The 25,007-nt window shown below is 41.6% G+C and overlaps 1 protein-coding gene across 5 annotated transcripts in view; it reads left to right on the top strand.

Moving 5' to 3' along the window:
• The window catches only part of Tmem164 (transmembrane protein 164), a 162,011-nt gene that overhangs the window by 99,794 nt on the left and 37,210 nt on the right, over positions 1–25,007 (top strand). The window lies entirely within an intron of this gene.

Genomic DNA, 25,007 nt, shown 5'->3' with positions numbered 1-25,007 from the left:
GCTATGGTTCTTGGCCTGATATCTGGACTAACTGGATGCCTTCTGGCTTTGCCTTGATGTGAGTTTAAGAAGCAGTCTGGCACAACGACGATATTTTCTCCCCTACTTGTTTTATTCTAAATAGTTTTCAAAAGCTGCCTGTAGCTTTGATCCGTTGAATGTATTCAGTACGGACATTCCCATGAAAAACCCCAGCTCAGACTGGCTTCAGCCTGTCCTTCCTTCTTGGCTCTTTACCTTTTTAATTTTTTTTCTCATTAGCAATAATGAGGAAGCAGAAAAATAAAAAGGACTAATTAGTTGGTGTGCTAGTTCCACCAGCATACATAAACTTTATACATACATTCGAATACATGAAAAGAGTTAAAGGAATTAGAGAAGTTGCTATAGTTAGCTAATAGACTTGGAGTTATCACTGAATTTCCATATGTTCTTCTGCCATGTGACCCATTGCCACTGAGATTTGCAGACCAGGTAGAAAATACCCAGGTTTCAGTTCCCCTGGTTTTACGTGTTTAAAACTAATAGCCTAGATTGAAGAAGACCCATGTATTCAATGGCCCCATTATTACAAGTGTCCTTACCAGCCCGGATGCCTGAGACCTCTTTCTGCTAAAGTGTCTTCAAGGTGATTTCCAGTCTTGGGAAAGGGAAGGAGAAGAAACACATCACAGGACCACTGATTATTAAATTATTAGGGAGCTCAACAACCGTCTATTTGAGCTAAATGACTTGCTGAAGAAGCCTGGGTGAGCCTTAAACCTAAGCCTCCTGACCGTGACATCAGAGCTTGTTTCTTCTTCAAAGACAGTCATGGGAGCTTGCATGCCATTTGTAGCCTCCCTTCCTAAGTACTGGCTCATACGTTTCTGAATAGCTGAAGACAACTACATAACAAAAACTGTTTTGGGGCTAGGAATATGGCCTAGTGGTAGAGTGCTTGTGTCGCATACATGAAACCCTGGGTTCGATTCCTCAGCACCCCCACATATAGAAAGGGCCAGAAGTGGCACTGAGGTGAGGCCCAAGTGGCAGAGTGCTAACCTTGAGCAAAACGAAGTCAGGGACAGTGGTCAGGCCCTGAGTTCAAGCCCCAGGACTGGCAAAAAACAAAACAAAAGAAAAACAAAAACAAGAGGCAAGGAATGGATCCCAGGGCCTCACATATGCTAGGCAAGTGCTTTACCACTTAGCTACATCCCCACCCAACTAAGATTATATACAGTCTCAGGCGCTACATAGACTATCTCTTTCTTCTTACTTTCCTTGTTGTAGGCATTTCTATGGACTGGAAGTTAAGATCTCCACAATCTGTTGTCAATAGTTCATAGCTTTCAAAACAGATGTGCAGTATACTTAATGAATTCCTTGTAATACTTATCTGTTTTTTGTTTTGATGGTGATACTGGCTTCCATATTGGTGCCTGTGACGGTGCAAAACATACATACATACTGTTAGGTCTAACCAGGGGTACAGCCCCTCCCCCCTTCCTCTTCACCTACCTCAAACCAGAAATCACCTGTTAGTCACCTGACTGTGAGTCAGGAAAGGACCCCAGGCTCTGAAACCACTTCATTATCCGCTGAGGTCATTTCCTGAACTGCCTCCCTCCAAATGTGAGAGGTTCCCCAGGCCCTGAGATTACTTCTGCATCCACTGTGGTCCCGCCTCCCACCTTTCCCTATATAATCCAGCTGAATTTGAGTCCCCTCCTCTCTTTTCTCTTCTTCCTTCCCCTCTGTCTCCACAAGCCTCCATCTCATGCAGGACTGCAGTTTGCTCTCCCTCTCTCCCCCCAATAAACTTTTCTCTGTCGGAACCATGTGGTGGTTTACTTTCAGTGAACCTTACACATACATATGTAAATATATGCATATATGTATACATATACACATAAGTAAATATACATGTACATATGTATATATACATCTGGCTGTGATGTGTGATGCTTGCCCCGCCGCTGCATCCTTAGTCCTCTGCCATTTTCACCCTTTGTCTTCCTAACACCAGTAGAGTATTCTGGGCAAGGGAAAAAAGAAGACACAGTCTCAATCCCCTTCTCAGACAGAACACACTATTCAAGCCTGTATCTATGTTTGCAGCCATCTGTCTTGCACTAGAATTGTAAGAGGAGTAATAATAATCCTTTTATCAAGCTTCTTTCTTCTTCAAGGACCGAAGACTTCACTGTATTATTATCTCATTATCAAAATAACCTCTTATTGTGTGTCTTTGTTGATCTGTTACATTTGTTCTTTTATTCTCCCCTTACTACCCCTCTGTCTTTTGCCCAGTTCTTTTGCTCTGTCAGATGGTTCTTTTGAATGTCTCAATTTTTCAGCCCAAATGGAAGAGATTAGTAATGCCTTTGTCATTACTTAGTGTCAGTCTACCATTCAAGAACATTATCTTTGTATTTTTGGGCTGAATCTTTGTAACCCACACACCTTGTCTCCATGTGGGGTGCAGGGAAAACTTTGCTGTCACCAATGCAAATAGGCTTGAGAATCTCACTCTTTGCTAATTGGCACATTGAAATGTGCTAATTGACCTAGAAAAGTTATTTCTGTGTCTGGGAAATTGAGCTATTTAAAAAAGTTATAGTTTGTAGTTTGGGCTTCAGCTAGGCACAGAATATCCCTTTGCTTTCTTGGGGGTCCTCAAGTAGAGAAATCTTGGTTTCCAAAGAAGTTTTCACTTTCTGAAAAATTGACTGAGGCATAATGGTTTTTTTGCCTTCCACAAAGATCTGAATATGTCTGATTAGGTGAATGCTGCATGTCTGAAGATACAGGAAGGCTGTGTTGAGAAGAGTTTGGGGTTTCTGGTCCAAACCAATTTCTAGGGAAATGACAGAATTGGAAAGAGAACTTCAGTCTTTCTCACAGTGAAAGTCATGGTGTTCCCACCTCCTTGTTCCTAATTATTCAGGTTGATATTCCAGCACATTTTCAGTCCTATACTGCTTACACATGGTTGTATTCCGAGAAGTACATGCATTCCCACAAAGTAAGATGGCTACAGCATCCTGGGGCAATATAATCTAAGGAATTCATGTTGTGACATTAGTCTGTCACTGTATTAAGGCACATCAACTCTTGTGGTTAAATTCTGTTAAAGGTTTGTGTATATTTCCACATTTATCTCTTTGCTTCTATCTGTAAAGATGTTCAAATTTATAGCCATTGGTTTATTTACAGGAAAGTTTCTTACACAGTTGAGATTTTACTACAAATATATTCCCAGGATGTTTTCCCTTTAACCTAAAAGTGGACAATCTGCAATCTCTACTAGCTGTTTAGCATTCCATGGTGTGGTTGGATGTTATAGTCAACCTATGCTCCAAGGACTCTCTTGAGCATCCTCACTATTTTCTTGTGGGGAATGACTGTAATTTGCTTTGTGACTGACCCTCTGCAGGGCCTCCCATGTAGTAGATGATGCATAGCCACAGAAATGACTCTCTGGGCACTGGTGGCTCCTACCTGTAATCTTAGTCCCTCAGGAAGCTCAGATCTGGAAGATCATGGTTTGAATCCAGCTGGGGCAGAAATGTCCATGAAACTGTCTTCTAAACCAGCAAAAAGAAGGGCTGGAAGAATAGCTCAAGAGGTAGAGTGCTAGTCAAACAAGTAAACTTGAATTCCAACTTCAGTACTGTCCCCTCTCTAAAAAATGGATAATCGAAGTCTCCAGTTATCCTAAAATTCCATGCTGTTCAGGGAAATTCTAGTGGTCCCTCTTCAATCTGTCCTGGGATTTGATGTGTGAAGAAAAAGGGATCATAAGGTGATATTTTTCCAAGTAAATTATTGTTTTCTTTTTTTATTTGTTTTTTTGTTGTTGGTTTGGTTTGGGGTTTTTTTTTGCCAGTCCTGGGGCTTGGACTCAGGGCCTGGGCACTGTCCCTGGCTTCTTTTTTGCTCAAGGCTAGCACTCTACCTCTTGAGCCACAGTACCCTTTCTGGCTTTTTCTATATATGTGGTGCTGAGGAATCAAACTCAGGGGACAAGCACTTTATCACTAGGCCATATTCCCTGCCCCTGAATTATTGTTTTCAACCACTTAAAATACTGTTGTTTTCTTGACCAAAACAAATGACATAGTATTGAAAATTTCTCAAAGAAAGTATCAACAGCTAAAAGCTGTTGCCCATGCAAAGCCGCTTACTTTTCTATACAGTGAGAAGACGAAAATAACAACAGGCTTTTACCTTTTGGCTTTCATATATATATATATATATATATATTGCATATTTATGAATATATATTGTTTTCTTATGAAAATAATATATTATTAATAAAAAGCATTTAAAATAAAAAAAACCCGAAGGAAAAAAATGTAGAACAGTACCAACTATTATTATTCTATATGTGTTCTGGAAGGCATTTGTCTCTGCTTCGATGCTATGAGTTACTGCAGTGTACTATTTAAAGGTCCTCTCCTTAGAGCCACACTACGGTTATATGGTCCAATCTCAGTGTACAGCCATGTGGTCTTGTATAGGGTAACTGACTTGCTGTCCACATTTGCGTATCTGTATTAAGTGGATATAATACGTGCAAAGCACTTAGCCCTGTTCCAGTCACATAGACCAGTTCCTGCTTTATGTTTGTCTTTGAGGCATATTCCCAATATAACTAGGCTGACCTTGAACTTGGGATTCTTAGACTGTAAATATTGGGGTTGCAGCCATGCGTAATCATGCTAGGCTTCACATGCTATTGCTACTGTTATTACCAATATCGCCTTAATCCATTTGAAGACTTTCCTGTTGGTATTCCTCTTTGGTGTTCTTCTGCAGAGCTTTTGGCTCCAGCCCCTTGAGCTGTTGGGTGACATGAAGTGGGCTTTGTTTCTGAATTAGCCTTGCTGAGTAAGATTAAAATTCCATGGCAGGCTTTTTTGTCTACATCAACTAATACTGCCCTTGGTTTTTTGTGTTTCACACCTCGCCTGTTTGATTAGGGAACTGGCTAGCCCTTTGTCTTCTTTTCTGACCTGAGAATTAGGCCTACTCTTGTTTCATTTGCTTCTGGAAATAAAATGTGCAGCCTATTGAGTTTCTCAAGAGGCCCCAGCCCCTGAGCCCATTTAGCAAGTGGGAGCAGTGAGTGCCACCTGGCAGCCTGTTTGCCCCTAAGCTGGCTAGTTAGTTACTAGCAAGTGGCTTGCCTTGGTTCTGGAAAAATGGTCCCTAGGCTCCACAGGCCACCACCCCAAGGGATATTTCTTTATGTAATGAACGTCTTGTAGTCTTATCTCAGAGTGATTTCACTCTCTCCAGTCTCTGGACCAGGGGTTTTCAACTTTAGCTGCACAAGTCCTCAGAGCCTCTTTCAAAACATACTTACTTCTACAGAGGACATCAGGCAACTGTATTGTGTGCAATTTGATATAATTCCATCTTGCTTGTGGCTGGCACCTGGGGGTTTGAATGAGTTCATATCACCCTACCTAGCTGCAGATTGCCCAATAGGATTAGTACTATCTGCTCATTGTTGGGTATAGAGGAAAGATTTAGGAGATAAGGAAAGTCAACCAAGGAGATAACTTTGAAAGAGATAGCTTTGAAAAGTTAATAGCACCACACAAAAAACTCTTTGACCCCGATCTCTTCCCCACCCCACCCCCTTTTCTCTTTTTGTATTGGTGTTTGAGCATGGGACTTCAAATGCTTGAACCTCACCCTCTTGTTATTTGCTTTTAGTTATATTGTCTGAGACTAGGACTCCAACTGGATATCTGTCAATTTCACTCATTGGCTGGCACTCTACCATCTGAGTCATTCCTCTAACCCCTTTTATTTTTCAGATAGGGTCGTGCAAAAAGTAGCATTGGACCCTATTCCTACTACCTCTACTTCCTCACAGATAGGTGCTGTTGCTTCCCTCCTTCATCCTCCCACCTTGTGCCTTCTGAATATTCTTCCCTCTATTCAGTCACATTTTGGATGGGAATTTTAGATTTAATTTACATATGATGAATTTGTTTTAAGGTATACAATTTAGTGAGTTTTAATATACTTAGTGTTATATACTCATTAACGCTATTTAATTTTAGAAGTATTTCATCATTAATCCCCCAAAGAAGTCTTGTATCCCTTAGCAGTCACACCTCGTTTCCCTCTCCAGTCTCTGGCATCTACTGTCTCTATGAGTTTACATACTTTGGACATTTTGTATAATTGGAATCCTATAATATGTGGCCTTTTGCATTTGGCTTCTTTCATTGCTTTTTTCAAGGTTCTTTTCAAGGTTTTGTTTTCAAGGTTCATCCATGTAGCATTGGTCAGAACTTAATTCATTATAAAGGGTGCATTAGATTCTTTGTCTGATGTATAACATTTTCTTTAGCATTCGTCTGCTGGTGGTCATTTGAATTATTTCTGCCTTTTAGTGACTGTGAATAACATTGTCTAATTGAATGTCTACTTTTAGCTGCATAACTAGGAGGGTACTTGCTAGATCATAATCTGTGTTTAATCATTTGCTGAACTGCCAGACTACCTTCCGATGATAAAGTGATAGCATTTTATAACTGGTCCACACTCTCAGAGTTGGAGCACACCACCTACTCTTAATTGTAGCCTTTTGAAAGTGTGGCAAGATAGCTCTTTATGGCTTTTATTTGCATTTCCCTGATAACGTCTAAACTTCTATTTTATTTTATTTTTTGCTATTCTTGGGGCTTGAACTCTGAACCTGGGCACTGTCCCTAAGCTTCTTTTGCTCAAGGCCAGCACTCTACCACTTGAGCCACAGCACCACTTCTGGCTTTTTTTTGTTGTTGTTGTTGTTTACTTGGTATTGAGGAATCCAACTCAGGGCTTCATGAATGCTAGGCAAGCAACTCTACCACTAAGCCACATTCCCAGCCCTAAACTTCTCACCTTGAATACATATTTCTGTACCTGTTGGACATTTTATGTTTTTTAATGTCTTTTGAAATCCCTTGGCATTTTAAAGTTTCTTTTTCTATTATTTTTAAGTAGTTTACTAAGGAGTTGCCATTTAAATCAGTTTATGAGTGCAATGTATCTTGATCAATGTTAATTGCTTTGCTGCATACTTATATTGTGTGTGCATGCCTGTGTGTGTATGGGGGCATGTCTGCACCTGGTACTGGGGCTTGAATTCCAGGCCAGGCCTTGTAGTCTTAGCTTTTTCACTCAAGGTTGGTATTTTGGATGTTGCATCATATTTTCTTTCGCATTTTTTGTGCTGGTACTGGGACTTGAACTCAGGGTCTAGGCGCTGTTCCTTAGCTTTTTTTCTGCTCAAGGATAATGCTTTACCACTTGAGCCACAGCCGTTTTGTGGTTAATTGGAGATAAGTCTCTGGAACTTTCCTACTACTGCTGGCTTTGAACAGTGAGCCTCACATCTGGGCCTCCTGAATAGGATTACAGGTGTGAGCCACCAACACCTGGCTTAAATTCCGTTTTTTATTTGTGGACATCTAGTAGTCTCAGTACTATTGTTTGAAACAACTGCTGACCTACTAAAATATCTTGGCATCCTTATTGAAATTAGTCAAAAATAAATTTAAAGCATAAATGTTTATTTCTAGACTCCCAGCTATATGTTGGCACCACACTGTCTTGGTTACTGTACCTTTGTAGAAGCTTTTGTTTTGTTTTGGTTTTTGAAACATGGTCTTGCCCAAGTTGGATTCAAACTTCAGATACTCTTTTTGGGAGGAGTGATACTGAGGTTTGAATTCAGAGCCTCATGCTTGCACAGCTTGTATGCTCAACTGAGCGTCTACCACTTGAACCACACATCCAGCTCTGCTTTTTGCATTATTTTGGAGATGGAGTCTCATGGACTTTTCTACCCAATCTGGCTTTGAACCTCAGTCTTCTGGATCTCAGCCTCCTGCATGCTAGGGTGCAGGTCTATGCTCTACCACACATGTCAGTAGAAGGTTTTGAAATGTAAGTTCTTCAAGTTTGTTCTCTTTTTTTTTTTCAGAATAATTCTGGCTGTTTTGGGACCCTTGTGTTTTCCCTACTTATTGCAGGATCGTATTATAGCTTTTTCAAAGTAGTTAAGTGGGATTTTGATGGGAGTTACATTGAATGCAGATTAATTTGAGTTTTTCTATCTTAGCAGTATTAAATCTTCCAATCTACTGTCATAAGATGTCTATCCTTTTATTCAGTTCTCTTTTAATTTTCAATGATGTTTTGTGCTTTTGACAGTACAGGCTGTTCAGTTCTTTTATATTTGTGCCTATGCAGTTTATTCTTTTGATGGTATTGCAAATGAAATTCTTAATTTCATCCTTAGATTATTCATTGCTATTCTGTGGAAATACAGTTCATTTTTTCTTTTGATCTTATATCTTGTCACCTTTTAGAACTCACTTATTAACTGTAATTTTTTTTGGTATGTGGGACTCTAAGGATTTTCTATATAAAAGATTATGTCGCTTGTGAATAGAGATGATTTTACTTTCTCCTTTCCCATCCCGGAGGCATTTCTTTTATTAAAAGATTTTTTATTAGCGTATACTAATCTTACAGGGGAGTTACATTGTGACATTGTGATATTTCCATATATGCATACCTCTCCCTTCCATCTCTTTCCTTTATTCTTGAAACAATTTCAGCAAGTTTTATTGTTCTGTTTTCACACGTGCATATTTTAAATACTTCAATCATATTCATCCTTCACACTCTGTATCCACACTCCCCAAACTGCTGTTATCTGCCCCCCCAAGTCTTCTCATTCTTTTTTTTTAGTGTATACTAATTATACCAAGGAATTTCACCAAAGTAATTCACATGTACATTTGTTATATTTTAATCAGAATAGTCCCTTCTATTGTGGGAGCCATTTCATTCTTTTCCTTACCCAGCTGAATTGGTTAGACCCTCTGTATGGTGTTGAATAGAAGTAACAAATGCAAGCTGGGCCTTGGTGGCTCACACCTATAATCCTAACTACTCAGAAGGCTGAGATCTGATGATCACGGTTTGAGGCCAGCCTTTGCAGAAAAGTCCTTGAGACTCATATTCAACTGAGCACTGAAAAAAGCAGAAGTGGAGCTGTGGCTCAAGTGGTACAACACTGGGGCCCAGGCCCTGAGTTCAAACCCCAGGACCAGCACATACAAAGAAAGAAGTAAAAATATAGACATCTTTGTCGGATATACTCAGCCTTCTGCCATTAAGCATGATGTTAGTTATAGGTTTTTGGAGATGCCCTTATAAAATAGAGGAACTGAAGGTAGCAAGATATTGCTTAATGTAGAGGTACATAGACATACACTGGAAATGCTTGGGGTAAGAAAATAATCCTTCTTTCCAAGGGAGACATTGTGATGCTTCAGGGCTTCCGAGCTAGCTCTATTAAAACTAAAAGATGGTCTCTTTCTGGGAATGATGGCACATGCCTATAGTCTTAGCACTTGGGAGCAGAGATGAGGATCTCAAGTTCAAGACCATTCTGGATGAAAGAGAGGGAGGGAGACTGTCTAAAAAATACAGAGTCCTAGACACACTTAAAAGGTCAAAACTAATTGTTTCTGTGAAATACCGTGATAATGTATTGCATTGAGGGAATTCTTATATGGGCTCATATCCTATGTGAGCCAGGTTTTTCTTGCAGAGACAAAATACTTGCCATAACCAGCCTTAAAAGGGTAAAGATTTATTTTGGTTACAGATTTCAGAAGTTTCAGTCAATGGTTGCTTGACTGTTGCTTTGGGGCTGGCCAGTGTACCATGGTGGGAGTGCATGGTATAATAGAGACTGTTTACCTCTTAGCACACAGCAAGCAGAGAAGGAAAGCAGGAACAGATGAGCATGGCCCCAATGACCTACATGCTCCAAATAAGCCCAAGTAGAACCTCTTAAATGTTCCACCATTTCCTGTAGCACCATCAGCTGCAGACCAAGCCTTCACTATGAAGGCTTTGGGGAGACATTTATCTAAAGTGTAACTGGTAGTGAGTGGCAGTCTCCGATGAGCATTCAGATCTTCTGACCTCCAGCTCTTGAGGGGTTGGGGCTTTCAGAGTCTTGCCTCTGTAGATGAAATATCATAGCCCCTTAGTGCTCACAGGCTTAAAGCCTTAATTTGTGGAGAGTAGCCTGAAATACCCTGCAGCCTGGCATGGAGTCGGGGGACACAGAACATTCTCATTATGTTGCGTTGCCCTTAGAACTTCCCTTTCTTCTAGCTTAGCCCACTCTAGGCATCAACGGAAAGCTTTTTAATAAAAATGACACCCAAAGGAAAAATGATAACATATTTGATTTTATCCTGAAGTGAGGGAACAGCAGATGTTTCATTCTGTCTGAGGGTTGTAGGGTGGAAAAGCAATTAGCAGCTGTTACTGATTTAGCAACAGACACCTGCTAAATGAGAATCTGTAAAACTGGCCAGGCTTGGCACCAGAAGTGAGTACACAGCTTCTCAAGCATTTCTGGGAATTGTAAATTATGTTCATTCAAAATGGCAGCTGCAGTGGAGGGGGGTTCACTCTATGAAGCTGAATTTGCTCATCTTTGCTGGAACCATGTTTTTCTAACATGGTGACAACTTACATGTGGTTGTTTGGTGGACTGAGAAAAAGGTGCTGATTCCTCTCTGATTCTAGCCTGGCCAACAGGCTGCCCACTGGGGGCCTCCTGTAGGGATAGACAGGGCTGACAGAAAGGTGGAGAAATCTTGCCTCCTTCCCTATAAGTCACCAGGTGACATTTTTTACTCTTCTACCAAAGGCAGTAAGTCCCATACCAGGAGGAAACTTCAAAATTAGGCTCATCCTAGCTCTGCATTGCACTGGCATATTTGCAGACTATTAGTGTCATGCATGATCTGGACATATGATAAATTGATTTAATTTTGCCAAGAAGATAATCTGTCTATAGCCTTTTGCCTTTGGGCTGTTTTCTTAGCAGACATTTACAATTGTTTCCCACACCCATTTTTGGAGGGACACAGTTTGTGTTTGGGAAGAGGGTGTAGGCAAGGTTCCAACTGGAATGTGTGTTCAAGATGTGACTGAGGGAAAAGGTCAGTTGGTAAGTCATGGTGTTGAAAGAACTGGCCAACTCCCATTTGTGTCTTATGCCACACTCATTCTATGCAGCTGCCATTTCTCAGTCTGCAGACTAGGTTGAAGATCACCTGTATCTGGGCCAAAAGGATGGGCCATCTGTTTTGAGACTGGAGCAAAGGGATGGCAGTTTTCCTGGTGGAATAGGGGCTAGGAGGTTCCAGTGACAGATGCATGGACAGAGCTATCCTGGGAAAAGACCATCAGCAGTGTCTGATCAGCAAGATGTTTTAGTATGATTAAAGATAACACCTAGGTTCACATGAAGAACTAAAAGGAATTATTATTATTTTTAATGGAGTAGATAAGACTAATCATTTCTAGTTTGTTTTTTTTTTGGTCAGTCATGTGGCTTGAACTGGGCCTGAGCCTTTAGCTCAAGGCTAGGGCTCTACCACTTGAGCCACAGCACCACTTCTGGTTTTCTGGTGGTTAATTGGAGTTAAGAGTCTCACAGACTTTCCTGCCAGAGCTGACTTTGAACCTCAATCCTCATATCTCAGCCTAAGTAGCTAGGATTAGAGGCGTGGGTTAACAGTGCCTGGCTAGTTTGGTTGTTTTTGACCCTTGTAGATATTTTTTTTTGTGTGTATAGTGGTCCTGGGGTTTGAGATCAGGTATCTGTTTGTTCAAGGCTAGTTCTCTACCACCTGAGCCACAGCTCCACTTCTGGCTTTTTTGAAGCTTAATTGCAGATAAAAGACTCATGGAGTTTCTTGCTTGGACTGGCTTTGAACTGCAGTCTTCATATCTCAGTCTTCTGAATAACTAGGATGACAGGAGTGAGCCACTGAGTCCTGGTACCATATATGTTTAATTTTGCTTTGCCACACACTGCTAGCAGAGGAGAGCAAGAAGAGTGAGTTAAGGAGAGAGAGAAAGCTAGGATTCCCACTTTCCATCCAGAATAGAGGAGCTCATTTCCCTGTGTAGGAGACAGTTTTCCCACCCAATTCCAACAACTAGAACATGCTAGTACAAGTGTGTATCTCATCAGTAGATGGACATTTTTTTCCCTACTTTTAGGCTATTGTAAGTAATACAGCTATGAACATTTCTACATAAGTTTTGAGGTTGCCATATATCTTATTTCACTGTGATATATCTCCAGGGAAGTAAAATATATTGTCCTAGGTGGGGTATAAGTCACTCTTATTTGTGGACACTATAACACTGAATTTACCCCCAACTGTGTATGTTTTGTCATACAATTTCATTGTTTTAGTTTTGTGTTTTTTTGCCAGCCTTGGGGCTTGAACTCAGGACCTGAGCACTGTATCTGGCTTCTTTTTGCTCAAGGCTAGCACTCTACCACTTGATACAGCCACTTCTGGCTTTTTCTATATACATGGTGCTGAGGAATTGAACCCAGGGCTTCATGTATACGAGGCAAGCACTCTACCACTAGGCCATATTCCCAGCCTTGTTTAAGTTTTTCAATTAAAATAACACTTCATCCAATGTTTACTTGGGTCTACCTAAATATGTGTCACTTTATTTTATTAATATGGTCTGATTTTGAAAGCCCCCCTGCTTTCTGTCAGACAGGGCTGACAGAAGGGTGGAGAAATCTTGGTTGAATTTACTCCTCATTGCAAGGTAGTAAGGCACAAATTTATTCTATGCATTTAGAGATGAGCCTTTGGAAAATGATTAATATTAACTTCCTTACCATGGAGCTACTGTGATTGATTATCACTGGTTTATAAAACCAAGATGGAGGCCAGGCGCTGATGGCTTACACCTGTAATCCTAGTTACTCCAGAGGCTGAGATCTGAAGGATCATGGCTCAAAGCCTGCTGGGGCAGCAAAGTCCAGTGAGACTTATCTTCAGTTAACCACTAGAAAACTATAAGTGGTGCTGTGGATCAAAGCATTAGCTTTGAGCAAAAGAACTCAGGGAAGAGCACCCAGGCACCAGGTTCAAGCCTCACAACTGACAAATACCATACCCCACCCTCACCCCCCAAAAGACAGCCTATTTTAAATATTTCATTATAGTAACAAAAAATAATATACTTGGTTTTTAATAATTTCATTTCAGACCTTTTGCTGGCATTACTTTCTGCTTTCTGGAAATACATTCTCTAGCATTCTCTTTAGTGATGGTCTGCTGGGACTCTTGGTTGTTCTTTGTTTGGGAGATGTCTCCCTCTTTCATTTCTTTTCTTTTCTTTTCTTTATTGTCAGAGTGTGATACAGAGGGGTTACAGGTTCATATGAAGGGCAGTGTGTATATTTCTTGTTCTACTTGTTACCTCCTCCCTCATTTTCTCCTCCCCCTACCCCTCTCCCCCCAGGAGTTGTGCAGTTGGTTTACACCAAATGGTTTCTAAGTGTAGCTTTTTGAATGGTTTGTCTTTTTGTTCTTTGTCTGTTGTGTTCTAGGCATGTTGCCACCATGTCCAGCTCCTCCGTTGTTCTTTTTCTTTGGCAGTACTAGGGTTTGAACTCAGGGTCGCATAGTTTTTCAACTTGCTTGTTTGTGGATTTTCTACCACTTGAGCCTATGTCTCCAGCTTATCTTTTTTTTCTTTGCTGGAAGGCTAGCATGCTACCACTTGAGCCACAGTGCCACTTCTGGCCTTTTCTGAGTAGTTTATTAGACATAAGAGTCTCATGGACTTTAATAGAGTCTCATGACTTTCCTGCTTGGACTGGCTTTGAACCTCGATCCTCAGAGCTCAGCCTCCTGAGTAGCTAGGATTGATTACAGGAATGAGCCACCAGCACCTGGACTCCAGGAGCCCTGCTGTTTGCTGATTGATTGGAGATAGAATCTCTTGGATTTTTTCGGCTCAGTCTGGCTGGCAACTGCAGTCCTCTAGATCACAACCTCCTGAGTAGCTAAAACTGCAGGCATTAGCTGCCTATGCCTGTTTCCTTGGGATTTTATTCATAGGAATTAAATCTTGAGTCTTAGGTACCTGTATTTGAGGGCTGACATTTTGGAGACATGCCAAATGAAATTCTTAGTGTAAGATATTTTAGATTACCCAAGCCACATGAGGGCTGATTTGTGGTTCCAAGATTTTAGTCAAGATATCTAGGATCCTCCCATTTCCCTAACTCAATGTCAAGATCTGAGATTGGATTGTCTTACTACTCTAGGGGAGGAGGGATTTGTATCTAGTATACCCTTATACTGAGGTGAAGTTTTATGAAAGTTACCTTCTTTAGACTCTATTTGAGCTTTAACTTCTTTTTCCAGTGCCCCAGTAGGCCATATAAGTATGCATGTATGCGTACATATGTACATACATACATACATACATCAAAGTTCACATTTATCTGACTTAGCAAATCACAAATCTACTTTTCGTACAAACTATATGATGTAGTACCCAATAATTTCTTTGGTTTCCCACTTTTATTTAGAGTTTGATTAGAATTTTTCCATTTTTCTGTGCCAGTCCTGGGGCTTGAATTCTGGCCCTCCTGCCCTTGAGTTTTTTGCTCAAGGCTAGCTCTCTTATCACTTGAGCCACAGTTCTGCTTCCTGATTTTTGGTGGTTGATTGGAGATAAAAGTCTCACAGACTTTCCTGCCCAGGTTGGCTTCAAACCCTGATCCTAAGGCCTAAGCCTTCTGAATAATTAGGATTGCAGGTGTGAACCACCAGTACCAGGCTGTGGTATTTCTTTCATACCTAATATTCCTGCATCCAAGTACCCTCAGGGGGCTTTGTTAAAATGTAAAGTGCTAGGCCCAAAGGGCCAAAAAAGATTCTTTCTCTGGTATATCTGATATAAATTAAGACAATATTTTTCCTGGAATGGGTCAGCTGAGAACTGCTGCTGGCTGAAGTTTATCAATGCTCAGAGAGAAGCTGAGAGAAAGCTTAGAGCCTGAGAGAGAATATAAACGTTAAATGGAAAACAACAAAAGAAAAGAAGTAAAGAAGTAAACAGTGTACTCAGGCCAGGAGGTGTTCAAGTTAGCATCCATCTCTGCTGGATTCAAGGGGCTATGGGCTGTTTGCCTTCACACTAAGCCTCCTGAAGGTAGCTCCAGACCATGAGGCTAGTTGCGGGGAGACTCTGGAGGTAGCAGGGCATCATGTATGTGTGTGTGGGGGGGTGCCCCACAATGATTGCCTGGCCCACTGGCTGTTATAAAACAGTGGCCCCCAGGGTGTAGATTAGCCAGAGCCCTTTCTTGGCAGACTGTGGGATGGGGAATAACTTGAGTGCCCTTGAACTGTGTCCACTGGGCTGAGTGCCAAATCTCAAAGACTTTACTTCTTATTTTCGCCATCATGCTGGTTTGAGATTGGCCTTTCTATGCTCAAGTCCTTTGAAGGCATTAAGATGTGAAGGGGTGGGTCATAGACTGCCTGGGCTGGCAGGAACTGGGAATATTATACCTTTGCTCTCATACTTTCTTGTTCCATGTGGCTTAAATTGCCATGGTAAATGTATAACCCATAATGTGAGGCAAAGAAAAGAGAAGAGCAATGCCCTGCTCCTGTCAGTGGCAGAAAAGTCCCTGTTTGAGCACTTCTAAGCAGCAAGGCCAGGCTGGGGCAGGTCAGTCTGCAGAGGCAAGTCCATCTGCTGGCTCAGGTGTATGACATGCATATGCACGGAGGCTGGCACATGTGTGCGTGAACGCACACACATACGCACCATGGACTTTTGTTTTGCAGCTGTCCTGGTTCCCCTGGGAGCTTCTGAACAGCCTCTATCATTAGCCTTTCCTTTGAGTTCTGTGACAAGAGTTGACAAATATTGACTTTGCTTCCTTGTGTAAAAAGTCAAATAATTTTCGAGCTGAATTTCAAAATCCTGAAGTACCTTCTTATATACTCCAACACTCTCCTTCATCATATTCAACCTGTGGTTCCCTTTGAAAAAGTGCCGAGGGTAGATTGAGCAACTTTAGGTCTCTGTATCAGCTTTCATGGTGGGGAAGTGCTTGTATCATGGTAGGTGGGTAGGATTAAAGCTTCAGATTTCAGAAGAGACTCAGTACAACAGCAGGCAGCCATGGGTAGACCACATTGAGTAAGATCCTGGGTTCTGGGTTCCCACTCCTTAGCTTTAAGTCCTGCCTCAGCTGGTTAATAAGCCTTGAGACCAAGGACAAATTATTTCATTGAGCATCCAGCCTGCTTTCTTTTTAATTGTACCTTGGGTACGTGTACATAGAATAGTGTGTAGTATCCTTGATTTCACCATTGGGCACCATACATTCCTTTAATTTGGTTTAAGTGTTCATTCAGGACATTGCCAGTAATTTCATATTACTACCCCCAGTGCTACTTCCTTACCTGTCCAGAGATTACCAGTAGACTGAATTTTGCTTTTAGCAAAAAAAAAAAAAAAAGTAAAATTTTATTTTTCAGGCACAACTCTCTCTCTATAGGTATGACTGTGTAGATAGAGAGTTATAGAAGGTTTTTTTTAATTGGTTGTGGGACTTGAACTCAGGGTCTTGGCACTCTTCCTGAGCCCCTTTTTGCTCAAGGCTAGTGCTCTACCACTTGAGTCATAGCGCCACTTCCAGTTTTTGAGTGGTTAATTGGAGATAAATGTCTCACACCCTCTTAAGTGCTAGGATTACAGGTGTGAGCCATGGGTGCCCAGCTTTGATATAGACTTTTTTTTTGCCAGTCCTGGGGCTTGAAATCAGGGCCTGAGCACTGTTCCTGGCTTCTTTTTGCTCAAGGATAGCACTCTACCACTTGAGCCACAGTGCCACTTCTGGATTTTTCTGTTTATGTGATACTGAGGAATCAAACCCAGACCTTCATGTATGCAAGGCAAGCACTATACCACTAGGCCATATTATAGACTTTTAAATAAGCTATTTCATTTTAGATGTTTGTTGGCCTTTACACAAAGGTTGCATACTGTTTGTGTGTTATTTTCTAGTACTTGTTTTATGCAACATTGTATTAATATGGTTCTCTTTTGCTTTCTAGTACATATAACTATAGTTATAGTTTCATGATGGTGTAATATTCTGCCATGTAAGTACACCACAGTGTCTCTCCCTTTGGATAGGCATCGGTTATTTCCAGTATTTTTCTATTACAAAAAATTAATAACATCTCTGTGCCTCAATTTCTTAATTTGAAAAGAGCAAGAGGAGCTGGTCAGCTAGTCTCTGCTACTTGGGAAGTCAGTCTGGTCAAAACAATAGGAGCTACCTCATAGGGTGCTATAAAGAGAAGAAAAGTTAATAGCTGTAAAGCAATTAGAACGGGGCCTGGCTCATAGTATATGGCTATTGAATGTATGCGATTGCTATAGCTTTTGTAATAGGTACTGTATTTTACATTGGGTTACTTAAAGAACATTATGATATTTGAGAGTGAAGGCTAAGAAACCTTCCTTACATGTTTTTGCAGTGTTGGGGATTACAGCCCTGGGGCCTTGTGCATACCAGGCAAATGCACTACCACTGGAATACATCCCCAAGTTCTGACATGTTGTTTTAATATGCTCAGATACTATGTGGAGCGTGTGAAAAGTGGGAAAACTTAACATTAATTTTAATTACTAGCTAGATGCATGTCTTGGTTAAAAATTCCTGTAATATAAGTACGCAAAATATACCAAGCACAGTGGCTCAGACCTATCACCCTAGCTACTTAGGAGGCAGAGACTGGGAAGATTGAAGTTTGAGTATAGTTCAAGCAAAATGTTCATGAGAACATGCCCCCCCCCCCATCAACCAATTAAAAGCTGGGAATAGTGACATGTACCTATCATCCCAACAATGCCAAAAGTATATGTCAGAAAATATAGGCCATGTGGCCTTGGCAAGAGCAAGACCCTACTTGCAAAATAAAGCAAAATGTACTCAAGTGTTAGAGTGGCTGTTTACCCCATGGGCAAGGCCCTGAATTCAAATTATAGTACCACTCAAAATAAAAAGAATTCAGTATGAAAATTCCCCCTTCTAACAAGAGGAAACAGACAACCACAAAATATGGACCACTTTATTAACAACTCTACAAAATATTTCATGTTATTATGTGACTATAATCACTAACTATATGGAAATGGTTTATTAATTTGAATTGAACAGAGAGGTTCACACTTGCTGGACATGTACTCTACCTTTTGAGCCACACTTCGAGCAATTTTTGCCCTGGCTTTTTTTTTGCCAGTCCTAGGGCTTGGACCCGGCCTGAGAACCTTCCCTGGCTTATTTTTGCTCAAGGCTAGCACTCTACCTCTTAAGCCACAGAGCTACTTCTGGCTTTTCCTGTGTATGTGGTGCTGAGGAATCGAACCTAGGGCTTCATGCATGCTAGGCAAGCACTCTACCGCTAAGCCACATTCCCAGCCCACCCTGGCTATTTTTGAGAGGTCGTTGCTTATGTTTTCCAAAATCATTTCTATTATAATTTTTTAATTTTAATTTGTAAAAATAAGTTTATTGTTATTATTAAGGTGCTGTACAGTGGATCTACCATTTCATGTTAGGTAATGAGTACATTTCTTATTGTTGGACAATATCATCCCTTCCTTTACTTTCCTGCATTTCCTCCTCCCATCCCTGCCCACAAGTTACATAGGTCATTTTCCACATAGTATATGCTAAAAAGCATGATTGCATTTGTTCACCTTCCCAACCTGCCTTTCTGTGCCATCCCCTTTACTCCCCAAGAAGAAAAAAAAAACAAAAGTAAAAGCAGACAGCCCCACCACCAACATTAACAACAAAAGCACCCATGTTTCCATTTCCCGGAGTTTGTTTTATTTCTATTATCTTTAAGTAGTCGTACAAATGGGTTTCAATGTAACATGTCAGTTTATGAACACAATGCAGGATCTTGCATTCTGCCCAAGGAGTACAATTACCATCTCCTGCACAGTTGATTGATTGATTTATCTTTTTGCCAGTCCTGGAGCTTGAACTCAGGGCTTGGGCTTTTTGCTCAAGGCACTCTACCACTTGAACCACAGTGCCAATTCTGGCTTTTTCTGACGAGCTGGCTTTGAACCACGATCCTCAGATCTTACCCTCCTAAGTTGCTAGGATTACAGGCATAGCTGATTTAATAGGTAAATGCCACTATATTTATCAATTGGTTGAGATGGGGGTTCTCCCAAACGTTTTACTTTTTCTAGTCTTGCGCTACAATCCTCCCGATCTCAGTTTTCTGAGTATCTAGGCTTACAGGCTTGATCCATCATGGCTGGCTATATTTGAGTTTTCTAATAGGAATTGAGATATGTCTGTTTTGTAGCATAGTCATGCATTGTATCATTTACCTTACTTGCTTGTTTTTTCATCTCCAGCTCTTTTAGTCCAGGCTCACATTTCCACTGAGCATCAAAAGCCATTGGGGTGTCAAACTGGCACCCCAAATTCAGCATCTTTTCTTAGATTCTACCTTCTCCAATCTGTACCATTCATTTTAGATCCTAATTTAGGGAACAGGCCCAGCATTCTTGTAGCCACCAAAGCTATCAGCCTCAATATCATCTTTTCCTGTTTCTATATGAATCCTGATCCAGTGTGTTCATTGCTCCTTATAATCCACCTTCCTTACCTGTTCCCCAGTGTGGCCCATCCCCTCTTTTCTCATTGCCTGGACCTTGAGCTTGACTTCAAACATTCTGGCACCAGTCCCTAACTGGGCTCTCTGACTCCATTCTATCCCCTATCTACAAGAACTCCATCCTGTTCATATACATGCCTTTCCTCTCTTTAAAAGCAAAACCAAACCAAATCAGTTTTGAACTCACAGGACCCCCTGTTATCTTCTGGTATATCTGTTACCTTCTTTGTGCTAGACTCCCAAACTAGACTATAGACTATTGAACAGAGGCCCCACAGAGGTGTTCATCATTACCATATAGTATTATCATATCACATTAACATATAGTATTGCCAAATAGCAAGAGCCAGGCACATTACCTGGCCCCCAGCCATCCTTCAGTGTTTCTTGTTGATAAGTAGACAGAATAGGAATGTCATTGGTGAACAATATTGATATTCTTTTGAGAAATCAAATCTTCCAGTGAGAAACTGTGGCTTCAAAATGGGCAATAAGAATGGTTTGAATCAGGAGATCAGGAACTCTGCAGATCATCTACTAAATGTTCTGGCATGTGGCATGCAGCTATTAATTCCAGTGAGCCATTCTTGATTATCAGTAGCATTTGATGCTAGAGACTTGGTAAATGCCAACTTTCCACTCCAGCTTTCCTGTATTAACTATGTAGGCTGGGATTGAAAGTCGTTTTATTTATTCTTGGCAGGACCGGTAGTGAAGCAGAGGATAATGACTATAAAAGAGGAACATTTATTGAATACATATTGTATGTCATTACTGGGCCAAGAAGTTCACATACATTACTTCAGCTAATTTTATCACAAGCTGATGATGTAGAGTATCACCTGTCTGAGGCAGAATATCATCATTCACATTTCACAAGTAATGAGTGGCAGCAAGATCAAGTACTTTGCCCATAGTTGCATTACACATCAACAATGAAGCCACAATTTCACTCTCAACAGACTCACTCTAGCCTGGAGACATTTATTTGGGAGTCATCAGTGTATATATGGTAATGAACCAAGAACATGGATATGATTACCTAGTGAACACAATAGAGAGCCAACAAATTGGTTCTGAGCTCCTCCCTTAGAGTTGATATACATAAGAAATATTGAGATGAATAGACAGTGTGTTCTAGAAGTTCAGTATAGAATGTATTTTAAGGATGAGTGAATGATCAATTGTATTAAATGTTGCTGGTAATCAAGAAAGTCAGGGCTTGAAAATTGGCCAAGGAGGGACATGTAGAGGTGGTCTTTGGTCTCTGCTCATGGTTCCTCTTTTCCTCTAGTGCAACAGGGAAGATGGGGGTGGGAACAGAGTGGGGAATTGTGAAGTAGTTGTTGAGGAAAGAAGAAAGTGAAGGACCTTGGAAATGGAGGAAGATATTGAGCAACATGAAGCCTACCCCCACGTTTGCTTTCTTCAGTTTACAGAGTTAACAGCATGACTTTATTTCGTTTTCTCCAGTCACACTTCTTGGGGGAATGGAAAAAGGGTAGTGGAAAAAATTGTGCTTAACTATGAATGCAATTAAGCAGGACAATGGGAAGGTGTCAGGTGAGAGAGGGAAGCATGTAGAGAAAAGGAAGTACTGAATCTTCAAATGGAGGCTAGGGGAACATAGAGGGAGTGACATGAGAGAGTTGAGGATCTAGAAAGACAGAGATGGCATCAAGACCAAGAAGATGGTGAAATTGGGAAAATGCTTGACTTAGGATAGGAGAAAGAATGATTGGCATCATGTAGCTGGAGAATGGGGTTATGGGAGGTTATGGTCACAAGTATGACCATGGGACTAAGAACATGTTAAGATAGAGATGAGACTTGCAGGGAAGATGGGAGACAGTGCAGTGAGAGGCAAGGTTGTCGCTAAATATTGGAAACATGGGGATTTTGACAGAGGCCTACTGGAAAGGGTTGATAAGGAGGTGAGAAAGCAAGTCTGCAGACTATGGCAGATGTTCCTGGGGGAGACTAGGTGACTGAGCAAAAGAGGTAGAGTAGGTGATATGACCTCATGACTTCAAATGCACATCAGGAGAGTGACTAGCAAGGAAGTAGAAAGAATCCTCTAGAGGGGACTGACATTTAGAAGCAGCAGTAAGTAGCAAAGAGTGGCATTCTGGCAAAGTAGCATGAGGAGACATGACAGGGAAAATACCGAGTCCTTGAGGGGAGGACTATGGGGACAGCAGTATCCTCAGAGGGCAAGGTAACTTTCTGTTAAAGCAAGAAAGCAAAAGGCATAATCAGAGAAGAGTTTGAGGATCAGGAGATCTTGCTAGAGATGGCCAGTAGGCTCCAGAAAATAGAAAGATTTCAAGGACTGGAGTGGGGGCAGACCGATCAGAGAATATAGAGCCACACAGGCACCAGGCATGGTGGTATACACCTGTAATTCTAGCAATTGGGAGGCTGAGGCAGGAAGATAGTGAGATTGAGACTAACTGGGCTACATAGGTGTGAAGCTGTCTAAAAAAATAAGCAAGCAGCCATATGGAATGATTCACACCTATAACCACAACTAATCAGCAGGTGATCAGGATTATGGTTTAAGACTAGCCTAAGCAAAAAAAAAAATGCAAGATCTTGTGTCAACTAATAAGATCTATGTGTGGTGGCATATGCCTGTAATTGTCATATTCAGGAAGTATAAATAGGAGGATCATGGTCCTGGGTAAAAACGAAAAGCTTTATCTGAAAACAACACAAAAACACATTTCTCTACACACACTCAAGTGGTAGAGTACCTGCTTAGCTAGCACGTGATTTGAGTTCAAACACCAGTATTGTCTCCACCACCAAAAAAAAGGAAAGTATGAAAAGCCAAATAGAGCCTTAGGAATTTGAATTAAGGTATGGCAGGTGAATCTGGGCTTGTTCTGTTGACTGGAGCAGTAAACAGGATGCAGGGCACAGTGGGATTGTTGATCTCCGTGGCAGAGTATGGAGGAGCATCCGTCAGAGTTGTGAGGAGGGAGGAAATAAGGTGCATATACCTAACATTCCAGACAGTCTGACTCAGGCCTGGATAACTTCAGCACTATTTCTTTCCATTCTAAAGATGACATTGACTTGAATATGAGAAGGAATATGAAAACAAAAGAAAAACCTTCTATAGCTTAAAGCATTTGCTTGCTTTTTAAAAACTTTAAAATTTACTGTATGTAAGTAGTTGTACAAAGGAGTTTCAATGCAACATGCCAGTTGTTTATGAATACATGTTGATCACTGTCACATCTTTCCATTACTCTGTCCATCTCTCCTAACACTACCCATCCCCTCAATATATATGGCCAAATATTATTACTGTAGTTGGCCATCTTTCCTCTCTACTGCTCTATCCTTCTCCCCCTTGACTTTCACCTCTATCCAGCAAAACATCCTGGATCCTTCTGAGGACCTTAAGTTGCTCACTTCACCAGGTTGGAGGGAGGTGTGTTGGGGCGATCACTTTGTGTACTGTTTCATCGAGGGATACTACCACCATACATACCACATCTCTCCTTAAATGCCACCCACATGCCACCATCATACACAGAACATTCACTGTACATTGTGACACATGCACATATGTAGATAGTGTGCAGTGCGCCTTCAACAAGATAACTCTCCCTCCCCCCTCCTCCCCCGTACACAAACCAATCTCACTAGGTTTCACTGTTCCATTTTCACACATATACATAAAGTATTCAGATCTTAATCACTGTCCTTTACCCCTTCTGTTCATCCTCCCTCATCCCACTAGTGCCCACAATCTAGACAGGACCTGTTTCACCTAATTGTTTGGTAACTCTTTAAAGGTGTTTTACCATTGTATTTCATACCCATATTCAGTATTTTAATCAGAATCTCCCCCATTTGCAGAATAACACTACCAGCACGCCTCTAATAGCTCTGTTCACACAGATCCCACTACACACACACACACACACACACACACACACACACACACACACACACACACACACACACTTTCCTTCTCCTGTGGGCAGAGTGCTAAGGGAGAAATTTGTCTTCCCTGTCACCTCCCATGGGTCCTATTCCTCCCTGTCTGGCTCATTGTGCATATGTTGATTGGACAGCCACCCCCACAGGACTCACCTCTTTTCCTTCCCACTCACCCCCTTCTCCCCTTTCCTTTGCTCTACCTCCTCACCATCACAGAGCACACAGAAACACATACCAGACCATCTGGATGGATTATGTTTCATCGTCGTGTGTTCCCATCAGAATAACATGTGCAGACCACCTTCCAGTGGCCAAGGCAGTGGAGACCTCAGAGATGGTTCCTAGGATCATCTCTTCCCTGGCTCTCATGTTAGGGTCTGTCTAGATAGACATTAAGAGGATGGACCATTTATTGTTCTTGTCTGGTCCTATGCTATCTTGCATTTACACATGTACTTATTAGGGAAGTGAACACAGGTTGGTGCCAGTCCTGTCTCCTTCCTGGACGTGGATAGATCAGGTCTGGTGGTGACCATGACTCTCCACTTCCTGCACTGGCCTCTGCACCTGATACGACCCACCACTGCAGTTGTTGTGGGGGCCTGGAAGGACAAGAGGAAGTTCTTAGAAAGGCACTGATGGAGAGGAGAGGGTGCAGGGAAGATGGGAACAGGGGACTTTCAGGAAGGGGTGAGGGCTGGAAACATCTTGTGCTGGGGGAGGCCAGGGAGGAGATTGTTTTTTTTTTTGGTGAAGAGGCCAAGGGGAACAGGGGAGGGCCTGGTGTGGGTCACCCACCTTTCCTTTAGGCCCACACAGAGACGCAGCCTTCTTCTTGTTCTTCCTGCATTTGTTCAGTGGCCCTCGCTGGCGTGAGGTCCCCTCCTGTGCAGCCAGCAGCAACAACCAGGTCAAAGTTCTGGCCATCTTGGCTTCTTCTCTACCTGGAGCTATCTGATCTCCAGGCCTTGGGACACTCATTTCCCCCAGGACAGGGTGGCCATGCCCTTAGTCATTGTTACATCAGCCAGCCATTTCCAGCCAGCCAATCACTGACCAGGGAGGGGCTTCCACATCATAAAGCACTTTCCTGATTCTTGTGGGTGGGTAGGGGATAGTGAAGGGAAAAGAAGGATCTGTTAGAGCAAAAGAGGTATGCTTCGCTACTTTTTTGTGTGCTGGTCCTGGAGCTTGAACTCAGGGCCTAGACTCCCTAAGTTTTTATACCCAAGGCTAGCACTCTACCACTGGAGCCACAGTTTCAGTTAAAGCTCTTTAGTGGTCAATTGGAGTCTTTAGTGGTCAAATGGGAGTCTCTCAGACTTTTCTCTCTGGGCTGGCTTCAAACAAGGATTTTCACATCTTATCTTCCTGAGTAGCTAGGATTAACTAGTATGAGTCTCCATCACTCAACAAACCATTCCTTTTTTAAAAGAACTTTTAAATTGTTAC

The sequence above is a fragment of the Perognathus longimembris genome, chromosome 28 (assembly GCF_023159225.1).
Source record: "Perognathus longimembris pacificus isolate PPM17 chromosome 28, ASM2315922v1, whole genome shotgun sequence".
Taxonomy (NCBI): domain Eukaryota; kingdom Metazoa; phylum Chordata; class Mammalia; order Rodentia; family Heteromyidae; genus Perognathus; species Perognathus longimembris.
The sequence above is the reverse complement of the archived record's forward strand: the minus strand, read 5'-3'. Positions and strand labels throughout refer to the sequence as shown.